General features: G+C 38.2%; 1 pseudogene; it reads left to right on the forward strand.

Annotated features, from left to right (window-relative positions):
- The first annotated feature begins 14,636 nt into the window (after positions 1–14,636).
- On the forward strand, positions 14,637–18,863 carry LOC123876558 (annotated as a pseudogene).
- Positions 18,864–25,526: the final 6,663 nt, after the last annotated feature.

Here is a 25,526-nt window from a genome sequence, read left to right on the forward strand (position 1 = left end):
GAAGCCAATAAATCCAGACTTTTTACCATTTGCTGCTGTATAATGTTGTTAATGTTGTTGTTTACTCAGGGTTATTCAGGATTTGTAACCGGACATTAAGTAACATGATCGATTATTTCAGGATTTTGTCAGCGTTGCTGAACGGCTATCATGTTCTGATAGACAACAACGTGCATGCACGTGATTTTCTTGACGTAATCCATGAACGGCCAGTGAGCAAAACAGTTTAGCAGAACTTGTTATGACATACAATATGTAATTATAATAGAAGGAGAGCTCATTTCCAGGCTATGGAAGCTAACATCCTCGGTTCAATGACTTTCCTAGATTCACAGAAGAATTGACGCAGGTTGCTTTGGGCAGCTATCGACTGAAGCAAGCCCGTAGTTACTATGGTGAACAGTACGTATAACCAATTAATAATGCATTCATCACAGAGCTCGCCGGAGATATCCCAGTGGCAGAAGTTTGGGAGATGGCTGGATGAGATCACCTAGTATTACAAGGCCGCATACAATCCAGGTATGTGTAAACGAATTTCGTCCACATTGCAGCTGATCCAGCACTTCGTGGGAGTCAAAATAATTGTACGTGTATTCAAATTCGTATAAGACAATCAGAACAGTAACAAAATCATAAAATCGGTTACAATTAATTATACAAAGTATATTAATTTTTTGTATAACTTGTATAATACGACATATAATGGCCCCACAGCCTTCGGGTCATAATGACAATTGCTTCAAATCATTAGTTCTAGCAATATCTAACATTATTATATGTTTACCAGCACTTTTAGAAATCAATAAAATGTATGAAAATGACGAATCTTCGACCTTGTATAACTTGGTTCAGAGCAATCCTACAACTTTTCTGCCATATTAACTATTACTCCAAATGGCTAGTTTTAACGATCCGTACCATTTTTTTTCGTTGGCCGGCACTTTCAGAAAAGGCCCAAAAATGTATGGAGCTAGAATGATCTCCTTTCGTGTATTGTATTTATTTTACAAGTGTTCACATTTTGGTACGTTATTTGCATAGTATGCGTATGAATGAACTAGGGTGTTCACGTTTCGGGCACCTGTCACTTTTTTAAAATACGATTTTATACCTTAAAATTGTAGTAATACGTTTGTGGATTCAAGTTATATCTTTACTTTTTTAATATATATGCCGGGCCTTAATATGAACGGGGGTCGAAGTTCCTCGTTCATGTCTAGGCTAGTGTACCTTATAATGAACATATTATAATGTACGATGGGCAAGATTATTGTTTTTATCGTTTAGGGACTTCGGACTTGTTTATAAGTAAAAAATTAAATAATTTACATTTATACGTTACAGGTACAGTTTCTCTATTGTTTCAGATAAAAATGAATGATAAAAAGAAATATGATAGATTCAAATATACTGAAAAAGATCTTGAGGATGCTTGCCAAGCCATTGCTTCGGGATCGATGTCACTTAATAAAGCACACAAAGAATTCAAAATACCAAAATCTACGTTGCATAATAAAATTACTCATAAGATGCCTATGCAACGAAAGCTAGGTGCTTTTACACAACTCACCGAAATAGAGGAACAAAAGTTGGCTGAATGGATCATAAAAAAAGCCAAAAGTGGCTTTCCTATGCATCCTAACGAACTGCAATCAACAGTAAAAAAATATTTAGATGTTAATAACAGGACAAGCCTTTTTATAGACAATAAGCCAGGTCGAAAATGGCTTAAGCTATTTCTAAGTAGGCATCCTGAAATAAGCAAAAGAAATGCTGAAGTTATTTCACGAGCCCGTGCATCTGTAACGGAGAATTCAATAAGGAAATGGTTTGAAGAGTTAAATGATTTTTTAAAAGAAAATGTAGCTGAAGATATATTTGAAAATCCAGAACGTATTTTCAATGCCGACGAGACGGGGTCCAAATGTGTCCTAAATCGGGAGATTTACTTACACCTAAAAATTTTAAAAACTCATACCAGATTGCATCAGGAAAAGAAAAAGAGCAGCTTACTGTTCTTTGTAATATATCTGCCAATGGGGAAGCAGCACCACCTTTGCTCGTGTACCCTTATAAAAGGATCCCACGAGATATTGTCGATTCTGTACCGCATTCTTCCGGGCATAGGTCGCTCGGATTCTGGGTGGATGATTTCAGAAACATTTCTGGATTATATAAAAAACGTTTTTCATCCTTGGCTGATTAAAAAAAAATATAAAGTTTCCAGTTATTATGTTTCTAGATGGTCACAAATCTCATATAAATAAAGAACTGTTAGAGTATTGCAATGAGAACAAAATATTATTATTTTGTTTATACCCCAAAGCCACGCATATACTGCAGTCGTGTGATGTTTCCTTTTTTAAATCCCTCAAAAATGCATGGAGAGAAGCAGTGATCGAATTTAAAGCGGCTAATCCAACTAAAGTTCTCACACGATGTAATTTTGCCAAAGTTTTTGAGCAAGCTTATAACAAAACAGTTTCAAAAACAAACGTAGTTTCAAATGGATTCCGCAAATGTGGATTGTATCCACTTAATCCAAATTCTGTGGACTACACAAAATTTGTCACAAATACAATATCTCAAGTTGTTCCGAGAGACACTACAGTTAGTGTCTCGAGTTCAATAACTGATTTAGATATACGAGGAACTTTAAAAGTTCGCAAATATTTTACAAGCGATAGCGAAAGAAATAATTTTGATGAATGTATAGCTAGAAAAAAGACTCAGGCGGCGTCCTAATTGGGAGCGATCGTACGATGGCGCGATGCGTTTTTCATCTCACGATCAAAGTGGTCGTGCGATGACCTAACAGGTGTCCTTATAGATCGCGCGATGTCCATCGTGTGATGCCGTCGTTCGATGGCTGGCGCTCGCCACTTTAACGATGGCTCTCAGAGATGCACAGTTTTTGCTGTCGGGCAATATTGCTGTAAAAATTGCAAATGACATTGAAAAAAAGAAACGTAGACAACATAAAATACTTTATAGATCCAGGAATATGCGCGGTGAATTTTTCAACCTTTATTTTGATGTACGAAATAGCGAAGAAGACTCTTACGATTATTTGTCCATGTCAAAAGAAACATTTGACTACATCTGCAATGGAATACGTAGCGATTGTAATCATAGAGTGACCAACTTTAATAAACCCATTAGTGTGGAAGAAAGATTGGTATTAACACTTAGGTAAGTTTTTTATTATTATTATGTGTGCGTTACGTACAGTCAGCCGCAGCTGAACCTATCCAATTTCCTCCAATTTGTAAGTCCCTGTTGAAAGACCATTTAAATGAAAGAGAAACATTTTATGTATTTATTTATTACTTTTTTATATTCCTTTCATATAGGTAGTAATTATGTCGGTTTAATGTGCAACATAGTACATAAAACACTTCTCAAGTCAGCAAAATTACGTAGTATTATAAAATTCTAGTTCATGCCGTTTTAAACTACTGGATTATAAGATTTAATAAGAATCATATTCAACATTAAATGATTCGTCGAATTGTTGTGTGTTTGTCGGTGGTGCCATGGATGGATGTGAGGATGCCTGCACAGGTGAAGGTATGATTGACATTGACATAGTAGACGAAGAGTTTGAAGGGGGTGATGGCATAGCTACAGAAATTTCTGATATTCGGTTAAAGATTGATTTTCTTTGCGTTTTCTTTTTTGGGATCCAGTTTGTATTCCACTATCCAAAACTTCAGTTGACAAACCACTCGTATTCTGTGTAATTGTACTGCGCGCACTGTTAGACAGTGGTTCGTCATCAGAAGATACAACAGCCACGGATCTATTAGACATTGCAGTAGAATTCTCTTCATCAGGCAACTGAAGATTCTGCTCTGATCTTGAAGTGGATGGTAGGCTGGCATCATTATCATTATTTCCAGTTTCTTGATGAACACTATTACCTTCGGTTAGTCGAGGCACTGAAACATCCTTTAAAAACAACATATGTTGGTAATAGGTCCACTTTCCTGAGTAATATTGTTCATTTGGGCTTCCTGGATCTTCAGAGCGAGGCTTACGAACTTTTTCAATTCTTTTAGAAAGACGTCCCGTCCCTTAAGTGTCACCATCTAGTTTTAACGTCCTTTTCTGTAATAAATAATAATAAATTTTAATTCAACGTGTTATTATTTACAGGTACTTAACAACAGGAACACCTTTTCGGAAATTAGCAGTACCATTTCGCATTTCAAAAACCGCAATAGCAAGTATCGTGATGGAGGTTTGCAGTGCAATTTGGAATAATTTTAACGAAATACATATGAAATTTCCAAGTATCGAAGATTTTAAGGAAATAGCAAATTCATTTTCAAATAAAAATAAATTTCCACATTGCTGTGGGAATCTGGACGGAAAACACATTCGTGTCGTAAAGCCACAACTCCCTGGAAGCATGTATTTCAACTACAAAAATTATTACTCAATTGTTTTATTAGCGGTCTCCGATTCAGACAACACATTTCGCATCATTGACGTAGGTGCATACGGGAAAGATAGTGATGGAGGCGTTCTCAGCAATTCAATTTTTTTTCAAGAACTTAACAGTGGAAATATTCAATTACCACCTGAGGAACGATTACCGAATAGTGATATTGTGGCACCATATGTATTTTTAGGGGACGAGGCTTTTCCTTTGAAAACGTTCATAATGAGACCTTATCCAAGAACACAAGCAACAGGAAATGCAGATAAATCAAGATTTAATTTCAAATTGTCTACTACAAGGGTCGGTATAGAATGCACCTTTGGAATGGCTGCTAGTAAATTTTGAATTCTTTTAAAAAGCATCGAAACATCTGTTGATAATTCAATTAAAATTGTAAAGGCAGTCTGTCTGTTGCACAATATTATAATACACAGAGATAAGAGAGAACCAGAATTATCTGTAACATAAAATCAGTTAAATAACAATTTTGGAAGACTTCTACGTAATAGAGTTAATAATCGTGCTACAATAACAGCAATTAACGCTAGAGAACTCTTCACCACTTATTTCCTTAATAGAAATGATTCCTAATTAATTAATTAATAAACAGTTAATTTATGTCAATAGGCCTTAGTACATGGTTGGCACTTGGCATACTAAATTCACCCATGAAATTAAATTATAAAAATGTAAAAAAATACATATATTGACGATTCAAACCCTCATATCTTCTAAAGTATACCACTTACGAAAATTTAGTAAAGAATACTTTCGCTTTGTATTTTAATAATCTATCGATTTTTTATCAATTTACATTTAATTTATACAATTATTTCCCCATAGTGGGGCTCCTCATGGGTGAAATCACTATGCCAGGCTTCATACAAAAATGTCAAAATCTCTATAATAAATGGAGGTAAGATTTACGATTACGATTCAAATTATATCTAACTATACTAAGTAGATATATAGCCAAGGTATGTGTGTGTGTCATTATACAATTCTGGTTGTGATTAAAACTAAGCTCAAATTACTATCTACTTACTTGTTTTATTTATGTTCCTCGCAATTATATCCCATGCTCTTTCACTTTTCAACCTGTTTTTATAGTCCTCACTCTGTTTATTCCAAACAACAGGATGTAAACGTACTTGGTTAATTAAATCTGCTTCGAATGTCATCTTGTATGTAACAGAATATCCAAACGCTTTCGCTACACAAAGAATGAAAACACAAAATGGCCTCCGGCCGCAAGCGAGCCGAGGCCCGCCGCCCGAGTGCTGTGTGTCACTCCAAGTGTTGGCCCTTGCCCCTCTCGTCCCGAACCCCACGCGCGTCAACGCATCGCGTACTAACCGATTAGGACACTCAAAAGAGATCTGTTGCTTTGATTACATGATCGCACGATCAAACGCATCGTACGATCGTTATTAAAGCATTTCATTTCAAGCCTATGTATCGCGTACGTAACTTTGAGCGAGAGCGAAGATGTTCTTAGGGCAGCCGACCCGCCAGAGCCCCTCGAAGAGCGCAGGCCACCAGGCGTTGTCGAAGGCCGCCTTGATGTCCAGGGAGACGGCAATAACTTGTTGCTTTTTGTGTTTTGCAGAGCGGATGATCTCGAGGGCCTCAGATATAGCAGCTGTGGTGTTGGTTTGCTCCTTAAAGCCGAACTGTCTGGCATTGAACTTGCCAGCCTTTGCGGAGGTGAAAGTGAGCCTATTGACGAAAAGTTTCTCTAGCAACTTTCCAAAGACCGGTATGAGTCCGAAAGGTCTGTAAGATCCCATGGAACTATAATCGGTTCTGTTAGGTTTTGGTATGATTTTGATGTAAGCCTGCTTCCACCGCCGAGGAAAATGCTGGAGCTTTAGGCATCTGTTGAGGATGCTAGTGATCACCTTGGGGTATGCAAGAGCGAACTGCAGACAAATGTCCGAAGTCAACCCATCCATTCCAGGTGCCTTCTTTGGGTTCATTGCCCTGAGCAATTCCAGAACCTCCTCAGCGACGAAAGGGGGCTCATCCGGGATGTCAGGTCTGTCATGCAGGCGTTCTCTGAGGTAACGATGTCGAGTGGTACAGTCAGGTGAGTCGTCAGGGTAAAAGTGATCAATTAAAGCCCTGGCAGTTTGATTGGCGTCGGTCGTATGATTATTTCCTAAATTGAATGTAGTAGGGGGTCGTCGCGGCGTGGAATCTTTCAATAAGCGATTGGTCAGAGACCAAACGGTTTCTTTGTTTTGTAAATTGCAAAATTCGCGGAAGTCCTCCGTGGAGACTTTTCTAAGTTCCTGGGAATAAACCGAACGTTTGTCGCTTAGCTGTTCCACCAGTCCAGCAATCTCATCGTCTGAGCCCCGACTCTTAGCAGCGTGTAGCCTGCGGTGCAACTCAATGACCTCCTCTTTGCGTTTCTCCAAGTCATCCGTCCACCAAGGGGGCTTGAATCGACCGCCCGAACCCCTGAGCGGCATCGAAGCCCGACAGGCCGTGTGTACTATTTCCGTGACTTTGTCTATATATTGCTCGAGGGCGTCTTCGTCGAGGTCGGAGATTTCCGTATCAAGGACGTCGGAGCCCGCCACAACTGTGTGAAGTTCGGTCTTGAAGCCCGCCCAATTTGCCTCGTGACTTTTATAAACGAATGTGGAAGGCGAGCGCTGCTGACCGTGCCGTTGTCGCCCGTTCATCGCGACTGAAAATGTGACCGCGTTGTGCTGTGATATGAGACAGGCTTCAAGATCGACCCTCCAGTCATCAACCAGACCAGCGGCCGAAGTCGAGGTCATTGTTAAATCTATGATTGTCTCGCAATGTCGGCCGTGTCACAGTTTCGAACGTGGGGGTGTCTCCAGAATTGCAGACAAAGAGTCCCCGTCCGTGCACCATGTCAAGAACCTCCCCACCTCGGGCGTTTGCTCTCTCGCTGCCCCATGCGAGATGCCACCCATTAAAGTCCCCCCCCCCCCCCCCCCCACGATGCAGCGATAGTGTCCGATGTGATCCAAGAAAAGATCCAGACGGTCCAGGGTGTCGCCATGGTCCACGTCCGGCTCATTGTAAACGGACGCGATGTAAATGGGAGCAGTGTCTAGAGTAATCTGAATCACAGCGAGGTTTGCGGTGGAGTGCTGCGCGAATCCCAGCCCCCTCAACCAAGAGGCCCCGTCCTTTACCAGGATGCACGCCTTCACTCGACCGCCAGCCCCGGGGTACTGAAAGATGTTCAAGCCGGGTATGTTTTTAACCGTGTTGCCCGAGCCAACATACGGTTCGGATATTAAAGCTATTGAGTACTTACTCGCCATGAAGAAGCGAGTGAACTCCAGCAAGGCGTTCTTTGATCTATCCAAATTACACTGAATTATGTATAGCTTATTCGGATCCATAATCAATTCTTGAGTTCACTCGCGTCTTCATGGACACTACAACTGGCCAGTTAGGTGACATGGACCTGTGTGCAACGCTTTTATCAATGTTCAATTTAACGTTTAATGAGGCGCAATTGTAGCATTTGGGAGGGTCCTCTCGCTTCGGGCAGTCGGTGTCCCTGTGCGTGCTCTCGGCGCAGTGAGCGCATCGTGTTGCCCCGCTCGGGCGCCGCGCCCGGATGTGCCCGAACTGCAGGCACGAGAAACACTGGGTGAATGGCGAGAACTCTTCGCAGTGCACCCGCTGGTGGTCCACCCGGACCCTCCCAATTGCCACCACCGCTCGCCACAGCCCTGGATCGGCGTCGAACACCGCGTTGTATAGGCTGCTGTTGTTGTTGTTGCGGTTGTTTCTTTTGAATCGCAGGCGCATCCCCTCTCCGCCCCACTCGCTCAGTTCGGGGTTTTGCGCCACAATTATTTGCGCCAACTCGTCGCTAGGGGTGTCGGCGGATATGCCCTTTAATATAAACATGGGTTTTGTGCTTTGGGCTTTCACCGCATAGCTAGAACCCCGTCGAATGTTAGAATATAAATAGGTACCTATCGGTGAACATTCGTGTACATACAGAGTGACGCTTCGTGTGAAACGTCTTCGTGTTATTAAGTTATGGATACCTAGAACCGCAGCGAACGTTTATTTAGGGTACCGACAGTGACACTTTGTGCTAATCTAGATTCAGGTATTCAGTTTAGGTCACCTAGGAGTTCTAGAACCTAATGTTGTGTATAAAACTTTTGGAACTAAGGGTTTCCGGTGAGTTAGAGACTTAAAGGTGAGACCACTAAAATTGTGAAATAAAATATTTTTTTATCTAATAAGTCTAGGTACCTGGACAAGTCATCCAATATATCAGTTGATATGGAATATCAGTTGATATGGAATGCTTGCTATCAAAGCAATTGTCTTAAGAAGTCATTTTCCAGTTTTTAAAGTTTATTTCACACAAATAATTTAAGTCTAAATAAATCTAAATATTCAAGCCGATTTTTTTTAAATTTAACGTTCCCGGATATCACTCCTTTAAGGCCTTTCTAAAAAAACAGTAGACAGCCGGGGGGTGGCAGCTGGAATTTTCCAATGGTTTTTGTTGTGCCGGGTAGTGGGTCGCCTCGTTAGATCCTCCCGGGGGTGGAGACTTTTGCCAGTAAAAGTCACAGTTAATAAAACTTGTTGGGGCACTTATACAAACAGACAGTTAAAATGATTTTTCTCTGTAATCCTCGTTCTATTGGTTTTTTCTTTTGTACTTTGGCATTCTTACTAGTCCCATTCGGGAGCCTCCGTTCCTTTTTCCCCCCTCCTCTTCTTTTACTTCCTTGGTGGGTGCGCCGGCTCTTGCACTTCAGTGACGAATGCCTGGTATTCTCCTGTTCTTATATGCGGGTCGATGTCCAGGCATTCGTTTTGTTCGCCGGCCAAGCGCATCCGTGTTTTGTTGTTTCCCGGGGTCAAAATTATGGTTTGGTGTGCCATCGCCTCCACTTTGTTTTGTGGGTTGCAAGAGCCCACCATTTCCGGGGGCATTTCATCTAGTGGTAAGTCTTCTACGATGTGTACTGTGTTCGACATGGTGAATGACTGTGGGCTTGTTCCGTTCCCTGTTTTATTTATAAGTTATTTTACTTATTCGTCTGGTTGAGGGTAGTTTTGATTTATTGTGTATTGTGTCTTTTCCCCTTGTGGTACAGTTTATGATGTTTGGATTTTTTTCCCTGTAAATGTATGCTCGACGATATCTCCTCGGGTAGTTTCCAATTCACTTCTTGTGACCACTGACCTTCTTTTGCACTGGACGGGTTGTTTCGGTTATAACCTTCGACTTTAGTCCATTTCGTGTTTCGTTGGAAACTTTTCTCCCAATTTTTTCATGATGATTTTATTACAATGCGCAGATCGAAACTAGTTAATGGAAAGTCATGCTCGCTTAACTTTATTATGCAATCAACGAATGTTTTCTTCTTTAGCAGTAAATGTAGAAGGTGCTACTGGTCTTCTTGATGGTTCTTTGTTTCGTAAAAGTCTTAATTGGTTGATGATAGTTCGTCTAGGTATCCCATATTTTTCACTCTTTTCTTTGTGTTATATCTTAGTTCTCTATTGCTGACAAACATTCTCTTAGAACCTCTTGTGTATAATTTTTATAATTTCTTGCACCTACTCTTTTTCCGTAGACTCGAGGCATGTTTTCTAAAAAAAAAAGAATTCACCTGACAGATAATTGATTAAAAAAAATCTAGATAACATTGCTCCAGGAGCAAAATTGCCCCAAAACATGGTGCATTGTAGGAACGTAAAATTAAAAGAGGTTAGAATTCCAAGCAAATAAGCATGGTGAAGAAATATTATCGTTTATCTTTAGCTTATTACATACCCATTTACATAAAATCCGTCTTACCTCAAACAGTACTGAAGATTATTATTATTATTTATTTATTTGTTATTAAATTAGAACGGACATAATATAGCCCAACAACACTTATTAAATTACTAGCTGATGCCCGCAGCTTCGCCCGCGTGGATTGGTCAGATCCCCTGCAGCATCAGGATTGAGGAGTTGGACTCCAAATTTTTATGAAACAATGTCGCAAAGTTCCTCTATCGATTAAAAAAGAAATGACGCAAATCGGTTCAGAAATCTCGGAGATTTCTGTGTACATAGGTAGAAAAACACAACTCCCTTTTTGAAAGTCGGTTAAAAAAGTAGCCTATGTTACGCCCTGGTCAATCCTCTACTTGCCTGTGAAAGTCCCATCAAAATCGGTTCAGCCGTTCCAAAGATTAGCCTTTTCAAACAGACAGACAGACAGACAGACAGACAGACAAAAATTTAAAAAACGTGTGATTCAGTTATGGTATCGTTCAAATAACCATATGAGCTTAATATGAGGTAGTTATTTCGAAATTACAGACAGACACTCCAATTTTATTTATTAGTATAGATAATTATTATTATAAACATACAAAAAAAAATTGAATTAAAATTGCAATTAAAATAAAGTTATGTCAAAAATGAATATAAGCAAAACTACAAATTCTCACAAAAGTGCAGGATCCAACCAATGAGGTCAGCCCATTTGTCAGCAAATACGTCACAGCGAAGGGACTCCTTTAGCAGCTTGTTTACCTAGCGCGCGCTACTATGCGACTAAACGGACTCACGAAAAACTTGCGGCGGCAGCCGAGGCAGCTGTAATAAGTGGATGCATAAAAGGGGCAGAGCTTGTGCCGGTCAGAGCAGTCAATCACACTCTTTAGTATCTTGCAAATTGTACTTTGGTCGCAATAATGATTCGGAGGCGAGTGTAGAAATATGTTTAGCCATTTCAGCTATTGAAAAGATGCTTAACTCTATGATTTCATCTAATCAAAATAGTGGCGAAATTGAAATTATCAGCGATTCTGCCAGACTTTTATGCGGGCTGTATATCACAGTAGCACTATAACACGCAGAAATCTCATACTTCCAGGGCTTAACAAAGATATTAAGGAGACGATGACACAGAGTCCTATTTCAGAGCACCTCTTTGGAGATAAGCTACAAGATAAAGCGAGTGCCTGTAAAGCCTTAAAGAAGTCCGCCGAAGACTTTAAGAATACACCAGCCCAAAAACCACCAGTGAAAAAGACTTTAAACTACCGGGGCCCGCAACGATCGCAGTTGCCACGTCTGAGTGGGCCGTAAAATATCTTTATACTACTACTAGATAATACTATTTCCTATAATGATGTTGAACATGATAATGAAACATCTGGAGCATTACTGAATCAGTTTAGTGAAAAACTAAAAGAATATGAAAAACGAAGACCTACCGCAAAATTATGGATTCAATGACTCTGCAGTCTACAAAGAGCCTGCACCCGTTCTGCCGGAGCATCTTTTATAATCCTTGCTACATCTATTACCGTCTCATTTTCACCTAGATCCAGCAGTCCAGCTCTAGGATTTACTAAAAATTCTGCAGAGGAGCATGATGGTATCTCCCCACTCACCGTCGCAGGCAACTCAGCTCTTGCCTTCACATTCATTTTTCTTATTGAAACTTGTGGCCCGTGAGAGACTGGTAGCTTCTGGTGTCCTTATCGAAAGCTGAGGTTATTTAAAAAAAATCCCCTTATCCAATCTTTAGATGCAAGTTTCTTCTTTGTCCAGTTATCTGGTATTTTTTTTTTCAATGGCAGTAGCGTATTCATAAACTAATTCGCGTGCCTTCATTTTTGACAGTCCATGGTTTAGTTTAAACGATGTTACAAGATATTCTGAAATTTTTTCTTCTTCATCTTTCGTGAATATTTGAGATGATATTTTAGAAGAAATATCTTTCACGACGCTACCCTGCTTTATGTATCTTTGAAGGTTAGACCGAGGTATATCATATTTTATCGCAGTAGTTATAATTTTTCCTCCTATAGAAACCTCTTCCAATGCGAGCAAAATAATATCTTTAGGGATTTCACGTCGCTTATTTTTCTTTTTAAATATAAACAGCCTTGTCCTGAAAAGAAATGATTAACCTCTCGCCAGTAACGTCTGCAGACTTTTCGAATATTTAACATCCTTCCATTGATTTGTGTGGAATCTCTGCAGTCTACAAAGAGCCTGCACCCGTTCTGCCGGAGCATCTTTTATAATCCTTGCTACATCTATTACCGTCTCATTTTCACCTAGATCCAGCTGTCCAGCTCTAGGATTTACTAAAAATTCTGCAGAGGAGCATGATGGTATCTCCCCACTCACTCGAACTTTCACAAAAAAGTGATAGAAGTTTTTGCTCGCCAAAAAGACCGGCGAATGGATTTTCTTTACAAGTAAAGGTATCTACTTAATTAGTGTGGTGCAGCATTGCATGAACGATAAGAAACTGTCCCATTACACTGATCGAAAAGACACAGTTCTCAAACACCAATCGGACATTAGTCTATGAGTTCATTACTAGTTTGCGATTTCAGGAGGTACAGTAATAATACAAATTCGATCAAGCAAAACATGGAAAAGGTTGAATACCTGCAAGTTTTTAGCGATAGTTGTGGTGGCCAAAATAAGAACCACACAGTGGTCAGACTCATGTCCTGTTTGATCTACATGAACTATGATTTACCTACTTAACAACATATCAGGAGAAATTATTTTCTTTGATAGGACTTCAAACTTCAGTAATAATCCTTTTAATTTGGATGATGAATCACCAGTAATACCTTTAACTTCAAAACATAAATCACTCAATAAATTGAAGAAATCAAGAAGTCAGCAGGCAGATACAGAATCTTAACCAGAACCGCATGTAAAACGTAAGACAGCACTTCAAATAAACCTGTTACGGCTCACATCCTACATGATATTCTAAGGGAGTTATTATTACATAAGTTAACTAAAGTACCTACTATCTGTACAATTGGCATCAATATGCCAGTTGCAGTATGTGTCATTGCTGTTAATGTCTAATCTCTTCAGACATATTATAAACGAAAGTTCTTTCCCAATTATACGAGTTGCTTCGTCCGAAGAGATTAGGTATACATTGTAGTGATACGCCTAAGTATTGCCTTTCTACCACTTATTTAAAAGCAGAAAATCTGCACTTCTATTTTTTGTATTTTATGTTGGTACCTCTACCCGCTAGGAGCGTCCCCAATGTCACTCATTCGCGTTTTAAGTGACTTGCCAATCGCCACGTTATTTAACCTTAAAAACGATGCCGAGACGTAGAAAGAAACGTGATAAACGCTCATATTATCACATTTCCTCCCATAGTAGCAGCATTTCGAATGTCTCACCTGAGCCCGTGCTACTGGAGTCCGAACCGGAAGATATTTTTATAGTGAAGATATTGTGAATAGTTGCTAAGACTATTTCCTTATCAAATTGGTGATATTACGTCACTTTCGGTGATGTATAATGTCATGTCATATCGTTTGCCTCTCCACGTCTTACGCTGTCACGAATTAACTAATACAAAAGCATCGTGTGGCTTAAAAGAAAATTTGGAAAATTCCACTACAACACATGGTCTCAGAAGTGAGACGAGTCAAAAAAATGTTGCAGGACGAAGATGTCAACAAAACGACAAGAAATGCCAAGAAATAAGGGCACGCCATCAACATTAAGTAAGTCTAAGGCATGTGACCGATAGCAATGGCCGTAGCACCAATAGACCTTACTTCCAACAATATGCCAATAGATGAGTTACAGGAGAAAAGTTGCAATCCTACTGCAATTCACAGGGTCGGAGGCGCTCGAAATATTTTATTCTTTCAATCTTGACAATGACAAGTTATGGGTTACCCGGGAAAGATCACTCTAGTGATAAGGTCGCCCTTTGTATTTGTATAAGTGTATCATTTATTATTATCTTTGCATTCTTGTACAATAAAGTTGTTTAAATAAAAATAAAAAAATGACGAGTTAGCGTTGGAAAAACTGTACGAAAAATTTACTGAATATTTTACGCTAAATATTTATGGTGGTGCAAAAGCTTGAACCGCTTAAAAAATTTACTACCAAGAATCATAAGAGTATTCTTCCCAGCGAAAACAAGAGAAATTAATAACTGAAATTATTGATGAACTCCTTATCTATAACGCTGCTCTACCGAAGCATCAAAAATAAGCCCGGGTAATCGATGGCATCACTTTTTACTTATAAGTCACCAATTTATAAGTTATTCAATTCGTTTCTACCATCTTTTGAAAAAAAAATCTAATATAAAATACACTTTAGAAGAAAATTCAGGATTACAGGGTCTTAGCCGTAATGGCGAATTCTAATGATGATACGAAATCTATGCCCAACGCAGAACCACCAGCGAAACCACCTGCTCCCAAGGAACCACCAAAGAAGAAGAAACCATATCCGAGGCCATTTAATAAGATCGATAAGTCAAAACTACCACAACCTAAAAATTTATCAACAACAGAAAGTGCTTTGACAAACGATCCGCTTTGGAAAGACTCCTTCATCCTTGACGGAGAGACCGGCGTCAGTAACGAAGATGCCGCTAAGGAATTCGAGGCCGACGCTGCGGGCTTTGTTGATCTTGTAGAGTTAGAATACAAAGCTATCTCAGATGTGGACAAGGCATATGCGAAAGCGATTCCAGCATCCCTCCACGCCTACTATCATACCGTCTTTTACTGGTACAAAATCGCGCTGTTAGCGCAACGCCATGGCACGGCGTCTATGGACCAGGAGCGGTTGATCCATTTTGTTAAAGGTTACGGAGGTTTGAAGATAGCAACCGGAGCAGCCGAGTATTTGAGTCGTATAGTATCAAAAACGGCAATCTCCACATTTCGAAAAAAAAAAAGTTATCTATGCAAAAATATTGTCTATTATCTTATCCTCTATCTTGAGTATTAGGAGTTTTACAGAAACGGCATTCTCCCTATCAAAACCCACGTGGAAATTTATAGTTACTTTCAACACCGGCATTCTCCTAGAGTGGTCATTTTAAACTTGGCAGTCTCCACTTCAACCAATCAGAGCGCAGTATTTAGTATGGAATTGGCGTCGACTCACAGCAAAGCTCGTGGTTTTTTAAAGATTTTATTGAGTTAATCTAAGTAAATAAAGTAAAACTTGTGTTTATTTTAAACTATGGAGCATAGGGTAACACCTTGTCTACCTAGACAGTCAAGAAAACGGCAGAGGGATCCAGATAATTGGACTGTAAACATGAAGAAACGGGCAAGGTTTGTATGCAGCGTTCACACACTTTTGATACTTGTAATTAATAATTTTAAGTTTGAATATCAAAGTAACATAGTTATACTGGTTGGCATTTGTTTTTCTTTTTAAAGTGTACGTAAATTTGATTTATTTAGTCACTTTATTTTCATATACAAAATAAATAAATATGTTACTAGGAGAAGTTAATTGACTTAAAACATTCAATGTTTTAAGGCGTCATAATTCTTCCTTACTTTTCACTTTTCACTCAAAAGACTTATTATTGAGTTGCAATTTTTAGTATTTGAAATATAACTATCTCTTTTTGTATGTTTTATCAAATTTTGTTATTTTGTAGGTATTCTTCCAAGGGTTTACCAGAGCGTCCAGTCTGTCAACACAATACGAATGCTTTTAAATGCGGTTCGTTATCTATGGGGGACATCAAATATTTTCACGAGATATTTTATGAAAAACCCAACAAAAGGAGTCAAGATGCATTTATTTTAAAATACTGCAAACCAAAAAAAATAAAAAGACGCAGAGGGCAACCGAACTCGAATCAAAGAAAATTGCTACAGACTAAATTTAAGATATTTAGTTTAAGTCAAAAGTGTATTGTTCCTGTTTGTCAAATAGCATTTCTAAATATATTGCAAATAACAAAGAGTGCAGACAATAATGAAACATTTTTTTAAAACTGGTTCTTTAATGACTGAACGGCGCGGTGGTAATCGCAAAGAATTGCTGTTTAGAGAAAAGCTTGCTGCTATAAGGACATTTATAAGTAGCTTCAATTGCGATGAGCCTCATTATTGTCGCGGTAAGACAAAAAGATTTTATCTACCAGCGGAACTCAACATTAACAAAATGTGGCGTATGTATGACGCTCAAACATAGAATAATAATTTAAAGTGAAGAAGGCATATTTCCGAAAAATATTTAATACTCATTTTAATTTGGGCTTCGGCTCTCCTCGAACAGACGTCTGCTCGACGTGTTTGCAGCATGATGAGTTATTAAAAGTTGAGAAAGATAATCTATACGAAACCGAATTATAACAGAAAGAAGAGTTCACAAATTGCGAGCCAAGGCATTTTTTGATTTAGTTCGCGAAGAAAAAGATGACATGATTTCATTTTGTTTTGATTGTCAAGAAAATTGTCCAATGCCTAAACTTCCGGATCAAACAACTTATTATTCTAGGCAGATATATCTTTATAACTGTACTGTTATCCAAGGTAGTTCCAAGACCAAACTTTCAAAGGAAAATACCTTTGCCTACTGCTGGACTGAAGACACTTTCGCAAAGGGCTCCAATGAAATAGCTTCAATTGTATTTCACCGACTTTGCTCAACTGATTTTACGGGGATCAAAACAGTACGTTTAATAGCGGATGGTTGCGGTGGGCAAAACAAAAACTCGTCAATGATAACAATGGTAGCTAAGTGGCTTACAAATTATGCCCCAGAAACAGTAAAAATCGTTGAAATAGTGTTCCCTGTGGTAGGACACTCATTTATCCCGCCAGATCGCGTGTTTGGAATGATTGAAAAAGACTTACGAAAACAAGAGATAATCAAAAATCCCAAAGAATATTTGAACATAATAAAAAATTACAGTACTGTTATTAAATTAGGAGTAGACTTCAAAGTTTATGATTGGAAAAGCGCTATGAAAACTTGTGTTAGAGACGTCGGTCAGTGGCATTTTCAATTTCAAAAATGTAAAAGGTTTTATATAAAGAGAACTAAGAGTAGAGTCGATATTGCGTTGAAGGGAGATATGTTTTATAAAGTGCGTGAGGGAATTTATAAAGGGATAAGAAAAAAAAAAAAAAACTTTCATTCGATGACTGTTGAAGAAATTAGTTCGTCTGGGCTTGTAAATACAAATAAAATAAAAGATGTAAAACATTTATTAATAAAACATTACGGCGAAAATTGGTCTGAAGATGAGGAACTGGGATTCTACAAATCTTTAATTGTTGCGACTGCAAATATAGAAGATGGAACTTTAGATTCTAATGAAACTCATGAAAATGTAAATGAGGTTTTATGTGAATTTCAGAACGAGGAGCCAATTTTACGAGTTTGATAATTTTAGTTATTAAAGGTACGAAATTAATCTTGTTGTTTTAATATAAAATTACCTAGCTCTGCGGCTTCATCCGGGTGTTTTTAAATGCCTACTTCCCCACAGTTATAAAGTTGCTGCTTGAAAAAAGGACAAACTAACAAACTGTATTTCGAATCCATAAAATTGGTAACTTTGTCGGGATAAAAAGTATCCTGTGATTCCAAGTTAAGTAAGTTATTTATGCAAGTATTCCAAGATAAGGTCTTAGACTACTTGTTATTTCACAAAATACGTTTATAGTTCATCAAAATCATTTAGCTATTTTCGCATGAAAAAGTAATAAATAACTAATAACAGATTACACTTTCGGTCTTTACCGTAGCAACTATGCAATTTTCTGGGTTAAAAAGTAGCCGATGTCACTTTTCAGCTCATAACAGCTAGTTACAAATCATGCCAATCCACTGGTCGTTTGCTGCTTGAAATAACAGACAATCTTTGGCATTTATAATTTTTATATAAGTAGACACTATACGTACTATTTCATGCATTTCCTTAATATTCCTAGATATTATTCTAGTTTCTTTCTAAAGTATCAAGATTAAACTTGCTCATTCATTGCTTGGTTTCAAGATGGCGTTAACTGTATTAAAACGGGCAGTCTCCAACATAGTTATTTTCAAACCAGGCAGTTTCCAAAAGTGCGTAACATAATGAGCTTTCTCCTTTTGATTTTTAGCGTTATCTATAAATATTTCCACTGTACCTCTATTTAAACTGCTTCAAACCAGTCATCAATGTAGCTATGAAGTATATTCTACTAAATGTTCAGTATTTTGCCTAAATAATAATTCAAAAAAAGTTTTTCATGTTTTTTTCAAATGTTAGTAAAATGGAGAATGCCATTTTTGATATTATATGACTCATTTAGAAGGCTTAGGTGACTTCAGTGATGCTACGGGCGTCAAGCACATCTTGACGGCGCAAGAGTCCAACGTACCGCGCAACCGCGCAGACCCATAGCTTATATGAAATGCTTCCCGCACCGGCAATCTTCCTAAGTCGCATCTTGGAAGATTTGCGCAGGACGACAGGTAATATTAACTGATTCTGTACAAAACCAGGAAAGTAAACTTGTAATGTTACTTAGTAGGATATTGGGAGTCCTAGTTCAAGTCTCTAGATGTCGATATACATATATCCACTCGTGCACTAGATATCGAAAATGTTTGGCTGCGATAATGTTGATAAGTAATTTAGAAGATAAATCTTGTCCTAGCTTATTAAGTTTGTATGAACAATACAAAACAAATGATGATGTATTTAGTTTAGTTTATTAAATATCATTTTTCAATATGTGCATTAAAAACGTACTTGTTTTAAGAAATTAATCATGTAGTTTTTATTTACTGTAGCATTGTAGTACCCCGTCCACACCACTGCTCGTGTGGCATGGGAAGGAGCGAGGAACGCAGGCAAGAGACGTAGTGTGGTTGCGTTATTCGCATGTCCCTCTTTCACGCCCATCGCTCTCTATTTTGTCGGTAAGTATGCAATAGCGCGCACCCTGCCACAGTTTCGACGTCCATCGCGTTGCAAAGGCAAGCGACGTAGTGCGGCGGCGTCGCGATTAATGCGCGAGTAGAGCAGTGTGTGGACGGGGGGTAGATTGAGGGAGATTCTCTGCGTAGGGAGCGAAATGATGACGCCGAATGGTTTGATAAAACCGATGTTGATCTTCTACAAAGCACTGCGCCAACTGTTGAAATATGTACTCGTTTGTATGGCTTAATAATCTATGGCCAACACCAATGTCAGTTGTTTATGACAATTCCTTCTTCTCTTTGGTTCCGCCTTTTGCTTAACATGTCGTTCATTCACATGTCGAGCCACGCACGGAGACGTTTCGATGCAGAAGATCCGACAAGTATTTTGATAACCAGTGCATCCCACCACCGCAAACACCACAATAGTTATTTCCTTTTTCTTTTTTAATAAATGCTTTGTAATAAAAACTAATCTTAAAATATTGTTTTTCAATACATACCTTAAAGTTACTGCAAGTCTTTCTGCTGGAGTAATTGCATTACGATAATTAGTGTCCTGCTTCATAATGTCACTTTGAATAAATGACAATAGTTCATGGAATTGTAGCCTATTCAGACGGTAATATTTTTAAAATTTTCATCGTCTAAATCGTTAAATAGAGTATGAAATTCCCCAGTAACGAGCCGAGTTGCAATGTGACTACTTAACCAATATCTTGGTGGTTGTCGACGTTTTCTTTCATGGTACCAGGCCACTAAAATCCTTTTTTTTGCATAATTAGTCTTAAAATCATCTTCTGAGCTCGAGTCTTCATACATTTTAACACAACCGTTCTGTATCGAAGGCGTCACAACACTAACACCGCTGGCAACTATTTTTAGGTCGAGCCTAGCTCATTATTTTCATTTAAGCTATTTCTCGCTTCCAAAAACTCTGTCAGCTCATCTTTGTCCGCTCATTTCGCGGTCGAGCCCCGGCTTTATTGAAGAAACCATTTCAATGCAGCTGTTACTAGTTTTTAACAATAAAGCCGGTTTTCCACCGCGAGCGGAGCGGACCCATTAAGGACTCCGTTCAACTCGCAAGAGTAAACTGCATACTTGTGTTTCCACCAATAAATAGTCGAGCGGAAAGGATTGAGCGAGCCGAAAGAGTTGAAATGAACTCGCTCAGTTTTAGGCAGCGGAGCGGAGTCATTACGGTGACTCGCAACGACAGATTACATGGCAGCGTTTCCACAGAGAAAGAGGTGAGAGGGGCGGATCGAACGAGTAAAAAGAGTCCGCTACGTCAAGGTCTCGGCAACTAGTTTGAAACGGACTCGTTTGCAGTTTCCTTACCCCGCGCTCCTTTCCCTGCCCCACCCACCGCCGGTGTTGAGCGCCGCGCATTTTGTAGTGTGTGGAAAACACGTGTTGTTTTGAAATGGAGCGATTTATGGAAGCTGTACGACAACATCCATGTTTATGGAACCTATCAAGCAATGAATACCGAAATATAGATAAAAAAGAAGCTACATGGACCGCAGCAACCAGTTTAAAACACCAACTGAAATCGCTCTCTGTGGAAATTGACTGGTTCCTCATTTTCCGTTCAGCTCGCTCCGCTCATTTCTCTCCTTTTGCAGTGGGAAACAAAACACAAAACTCTGTGTTCGTGGCAACGCAAATCTATTTTATATAAACGGAGTCCGTCCCACCTAACCATTTCCCGCTCATTACCCTTTCGCGGTGGAAAACCGGCATAAGGAACCAAGAAATCAATGAGATAATAAACTAACACCAAACACGTTTGGACAGCACTATTCACTACGGTTGTGTCATTTTCTGTCGGCATACGCCGACGGTGGCGCCCGGGGCACGGCATTCAGCGATTTTGTTCGCATCTAAATTAGGGATGTGGTAGTTCGGCACGCTGTTTATCGATAACTAGCAAATAGTGACTTGATTACGAATAGTGATCGATTCTCTCTACGGCTAAGACAAATTCATGGTATTCCCGAAACTAACCAACCATAAAGAAATAGGGTGGCCAAAGCTGCATAGACTGTAGATCCTGACATTTTTTTTATTACCTAGCTACTTTAATACTTTTTTTTATAAAATCGTTTTTTATTTTCAAAATAGAAGAGGGAATATAAACTACTTACCAATGCGGGTAGGAGTGAAAGTGTGTTGACGTGTCTTAATTGTTTGCTTATTTTTATCGTTTTATTAAATTCATATTATCATTTATTTAAATCAATAATAAAAATGTACCTGTGAATACATAAATATATACGCCAGCATTATACCAATAATTCACTTTTCTGAACTACAACTCAAAATCACATATTTTTCACAACCACATCACTGAATAGCTATAACTTTTTATATTCGAAATTTCACTGCCATCATGGATCTACTCTAGAAGTCTATTGAAGAACTTGCTGCCTTACTCGTATGGATGAGTTCCAGAAGGAGGTTAGGACTTCCATCCCAGCAACAAGTCCCTCGTCCAATATCAGCGCGCAATTTCAGGAGTTCCGGTCATTCGTAATGACATCTCTTGAGAATCTCCAGCTGCAGTTGCAGCTGCTCGCTGCAGCAGGAAGACATGGAAGTCAGGACGAGGAAGAAGATGTTGTTAGTCTGCCTGAACTAAAGAAATTTTGATAAAAAAGGAACATATGTATATTGTTTATATGAAACAGGATATACATGATGACATATATCAAGAACTGAACATAGAAAAGAAAATAAAAGGAAAATCCCTTGATATGACACATAAAGACATGACCGTTTTGTGGCCTAGTGGCAAAAAAATAGCACAACCTAAACTAGATGACTTAAAATCTATGTTTCATCTAATTCCAAAAGACTGCTTAAGTTTCTATAAGGCTTTACAGGGAGACGAAAATATCATGGATGATTTGGAGGGGTTTGGAGGACATCCTGATTTTCCTATTGAACACGAATTTGAAATCGATAGTTAGACCTATAACGAAATTTAAAAGTGCCTAAGTTAAAGAAGAAATAATTTTATTAATAAGTACCTATATTTAAGTGGCTATAATTTGATCTCATGTTTTTTTATTTTAATAAAGTTTATTGAAAAACACATTTATTTTTATTTCTGCTTGCTATATTTTATAATAAAAAGGCTTTTTTGAACGATTCCGTTAGTTGGTACCTTTCTGAGAAATATATTAATTTACAATTACTATTGAAAGTGCCAATTATCAAAAAGGATCCAACCCCACATTTTCTATAATATCTCATGTAATATTGAAGTAAGCCTAATTCCATAATTCAAATATTAAAATACAAGAAAATACCCTTCATCTGCCATTAAATCGGCAGCTGAACTCTACCGCATTCATGAAAAAATATCTCAAAACTAGTTTGATGTGGACTGGAACCTTTCTGCTTAACTACGTTCAATTGAGCTGTGTTAAGTGTGTAAAGGAAAAATAGTGTAACAATGGCTATTTTCGATATTAAAGTTGCGTTAAATTTATTGCCACTCATGACTGATGAGGAGGCTAATTATTAGCCTCCTCATCAGTCATGAGCCGTATTAGCCGCTAATACCAAGCAGCTAATTGATGGGATTGAGTTTTATAATTCTATACTAACAACACCAGGGTGCAAAAAACAATTGGTTAATTTTGTGGTAAAAAGTAGATTATCCCAATCTGCAAAATTAGAACTGTCCCCCACTACTCAAGCGTGGATGAGTTAGTGAGTAGCATGAAAAGGGTTTTATTACCTCAAAAGTCTGCAACGGCTATCCAGAATCCAGACAAAACTTAACACAATTAGGCAGAATGAATTGTCAATAAAATATTACGGTAGGCAAATATCTGACCTGTTCGTGAACCTTACGGTGTCACAGGCCAAAGGGAATAGCGAATTTTACAATGTTCTCAAACCAATAAATGAACAGTATGCGATAAAAAAATTGCCGATGGCTTGCGAAACCGAAGGTTATAATAGCGTCAAGAAATTTCAGTTCCCTCAAGGAGGCGATTCAGGCGGCACAAGATGAAGAACTGTCTTCATCCGCAAGATTTGGCGAAGTTTTTACCATAATAATAAAGGTTTCAGGCAGAATTTTACGGCAGGACAGCGAGGAGCAGTTTATAACAATAACGGGCTGCGCGGTGGATGGATCGGGCCTCGCAACCAACACCAGCAGCAGGCTTCGTCCCGCGGCCGTTCATACGGAGGTAGGTCATACTATCATAATAATTATAATCGAAATCATAGGATGAACAATAAAACTGTTAATGGTTTACCAGAAACCGAAACTAACAAATACAGAAAAAAAAATTGCCATGTAATAGTAATTGTTCAATAGGGTATTACACCTTTTTTTGAAAACTGTTTAAAATTATTTCTGAGATCGTAATGAACCAGTAGAATTTTTATTTCAATTTTATAAAACCGAAAAATACCTTAAAAACTATTTTTTTTATTATGATTTTGAAAAACGCTCGCCGCCATGCTGTTTCGGCTCGTGACGTAACTCCGTTAGTAACATTACGCGACTGCAAAAGACCAAGTAACAAGATTTGTAAAAATAATGAGTTTATAATGTTTATGGTTGGTGTCTTGTGCCTGAATGCAATAATACAAGTGTGAAAACGCCACAAAAAATTTGGATTCAAGTGCCAAGTGATATTAAAATGAGAAACATTTGGTTGAAACTCGCAAGAAGAGGCCCAAAATCATTGTCCACAAACACTAGACTGTATTTCTAAAAAGACCATTTTGATGTAAGTATGCGTTATAAATGGTAACTTAACTATTAAATAAATAAAAAAAAACTTCATGTTAATATTACAAAACAAATGGCATATTTTGTAATGTATTTATAGGTTATATTATGTACCTATGATAATATGTATTGAGTTGAAAACTTTATAAATATTATATTCCATATTTTAGCTGGAAAATGATATGGAAAATTAAACAGAGTATAAGATAATGGATTCTGTTAAACGAATTCGGATGAAACCAAACTGCATACCATCCAGATTTGATTGCCAAGCAAACAGGAGGAAAACACAAGTCTTCTTCAAGTGAACCTCGGCATACCTTCATTAATTACAGTATTTACAACTGTTATGTTTACTGGTACGTTGTTGTTGTATTGACATGTTGTATTTATAAAATATATGTCTGGTTTTTTAGGTTGTCGTTAGCTCTCAGATAATTGATGTATTGGAGATTGAAGATGATACTTATAATCGAAGCTGTTGATTATAGAGTACAACTATCATATTGATAGTCTATGTAGAAAATGACATTCATTAATCTGTGGTCGCCTCACTTCAGTCTTGTTCATGGTTCTCTGTACGATGTAATAATGTAAGTTTGAGTTGATAGATATTTTAATTGAATAAAGATGAATAAAGTAATAAAGTGGTTTATATTATTAACAAAGTAAGAAGTAACATCAGAAAAGACAAATATTAACAGAAGCTACTGTCTACACATGCCCTCCTAGTAACCATATGTTGAGTGATGCTGATAGTGATGATGAAGATGCGCTTGTGGAAGATTTGGATCATCTAACAGGCAACCAACTTCGTGCTAAGGCGCAACTTCAATGCGTACGGAGGTCAGGAACAGGGTTACAGTCGGAAATAATGGGACAAGAAGATTCCAGCGAAGATGACGTGCCTCTGTCGGATATTGCATCGACTTCCACAACGCATAAGCAAATAAGAAAAAAGAAGGTTACAGTAAAAAGAAAAGAAGTATAAAGAAAGTAGATTTACGGGAACATCAAAGAAGAGAATGGAATCGGCCTGAGTTTTTAGAAATTAATATGTCGCCTGTGCCATGGTTTGAATTATTCTATGACCAAGAAATTATTGATTTGTTTGTTGAAAATTCGAAAAAGTATGCAAAAGTTTGACGTTACAGAAGAAGAGATCCGCCTTGTACTTGCAATATTTTTGCTGAGTGGTTATAACATTCAGGCTAGAAATCGTGTGTACTGGGATACCGGAGCTGATACTAAGCATGCCTTTTAAGTTCTGTCGTTTCCATATTTCCCGGCAATTTCGAATTTGGAACTGTGCTATATTCGAATGTGTTTAAATTTTGAATCTCAAATTAGTTAAAAGTATTAGGATTAATGCTATTGTTTAGGCAGAGTGTCGATTGGAATCTGTGGGTTACGCACGAAAATGAATTTTTCTAAGGAAAATTTGCGTGCAATAATTTTTTACAACTTTAGAAGAGGCCTGACACGGCTTCAGTGTTTTGAAGAGCTAACATCTGTGTTCTGTGATAAAGCCCCATGTCTGCGGACCATCGAACGCTGGTATTTAGAATTCCAGCGTGGAAATAGTA

The sequence above is a fragment of the Maniola jurtina genome, chromosome 21, assembly GCF_905333055.1.
Source record: "Maniola jurtina chromosome 21, ilManJurt1.1, whole genome shotgun sequence".
Classification (NCBI taxonomy): domain Eukaryota; kingdom Metazoa; phylum Arthropoda; class Insecta; order Lepidoptera; family Nymphalidae; genus Maniola; species Maniola jurtina.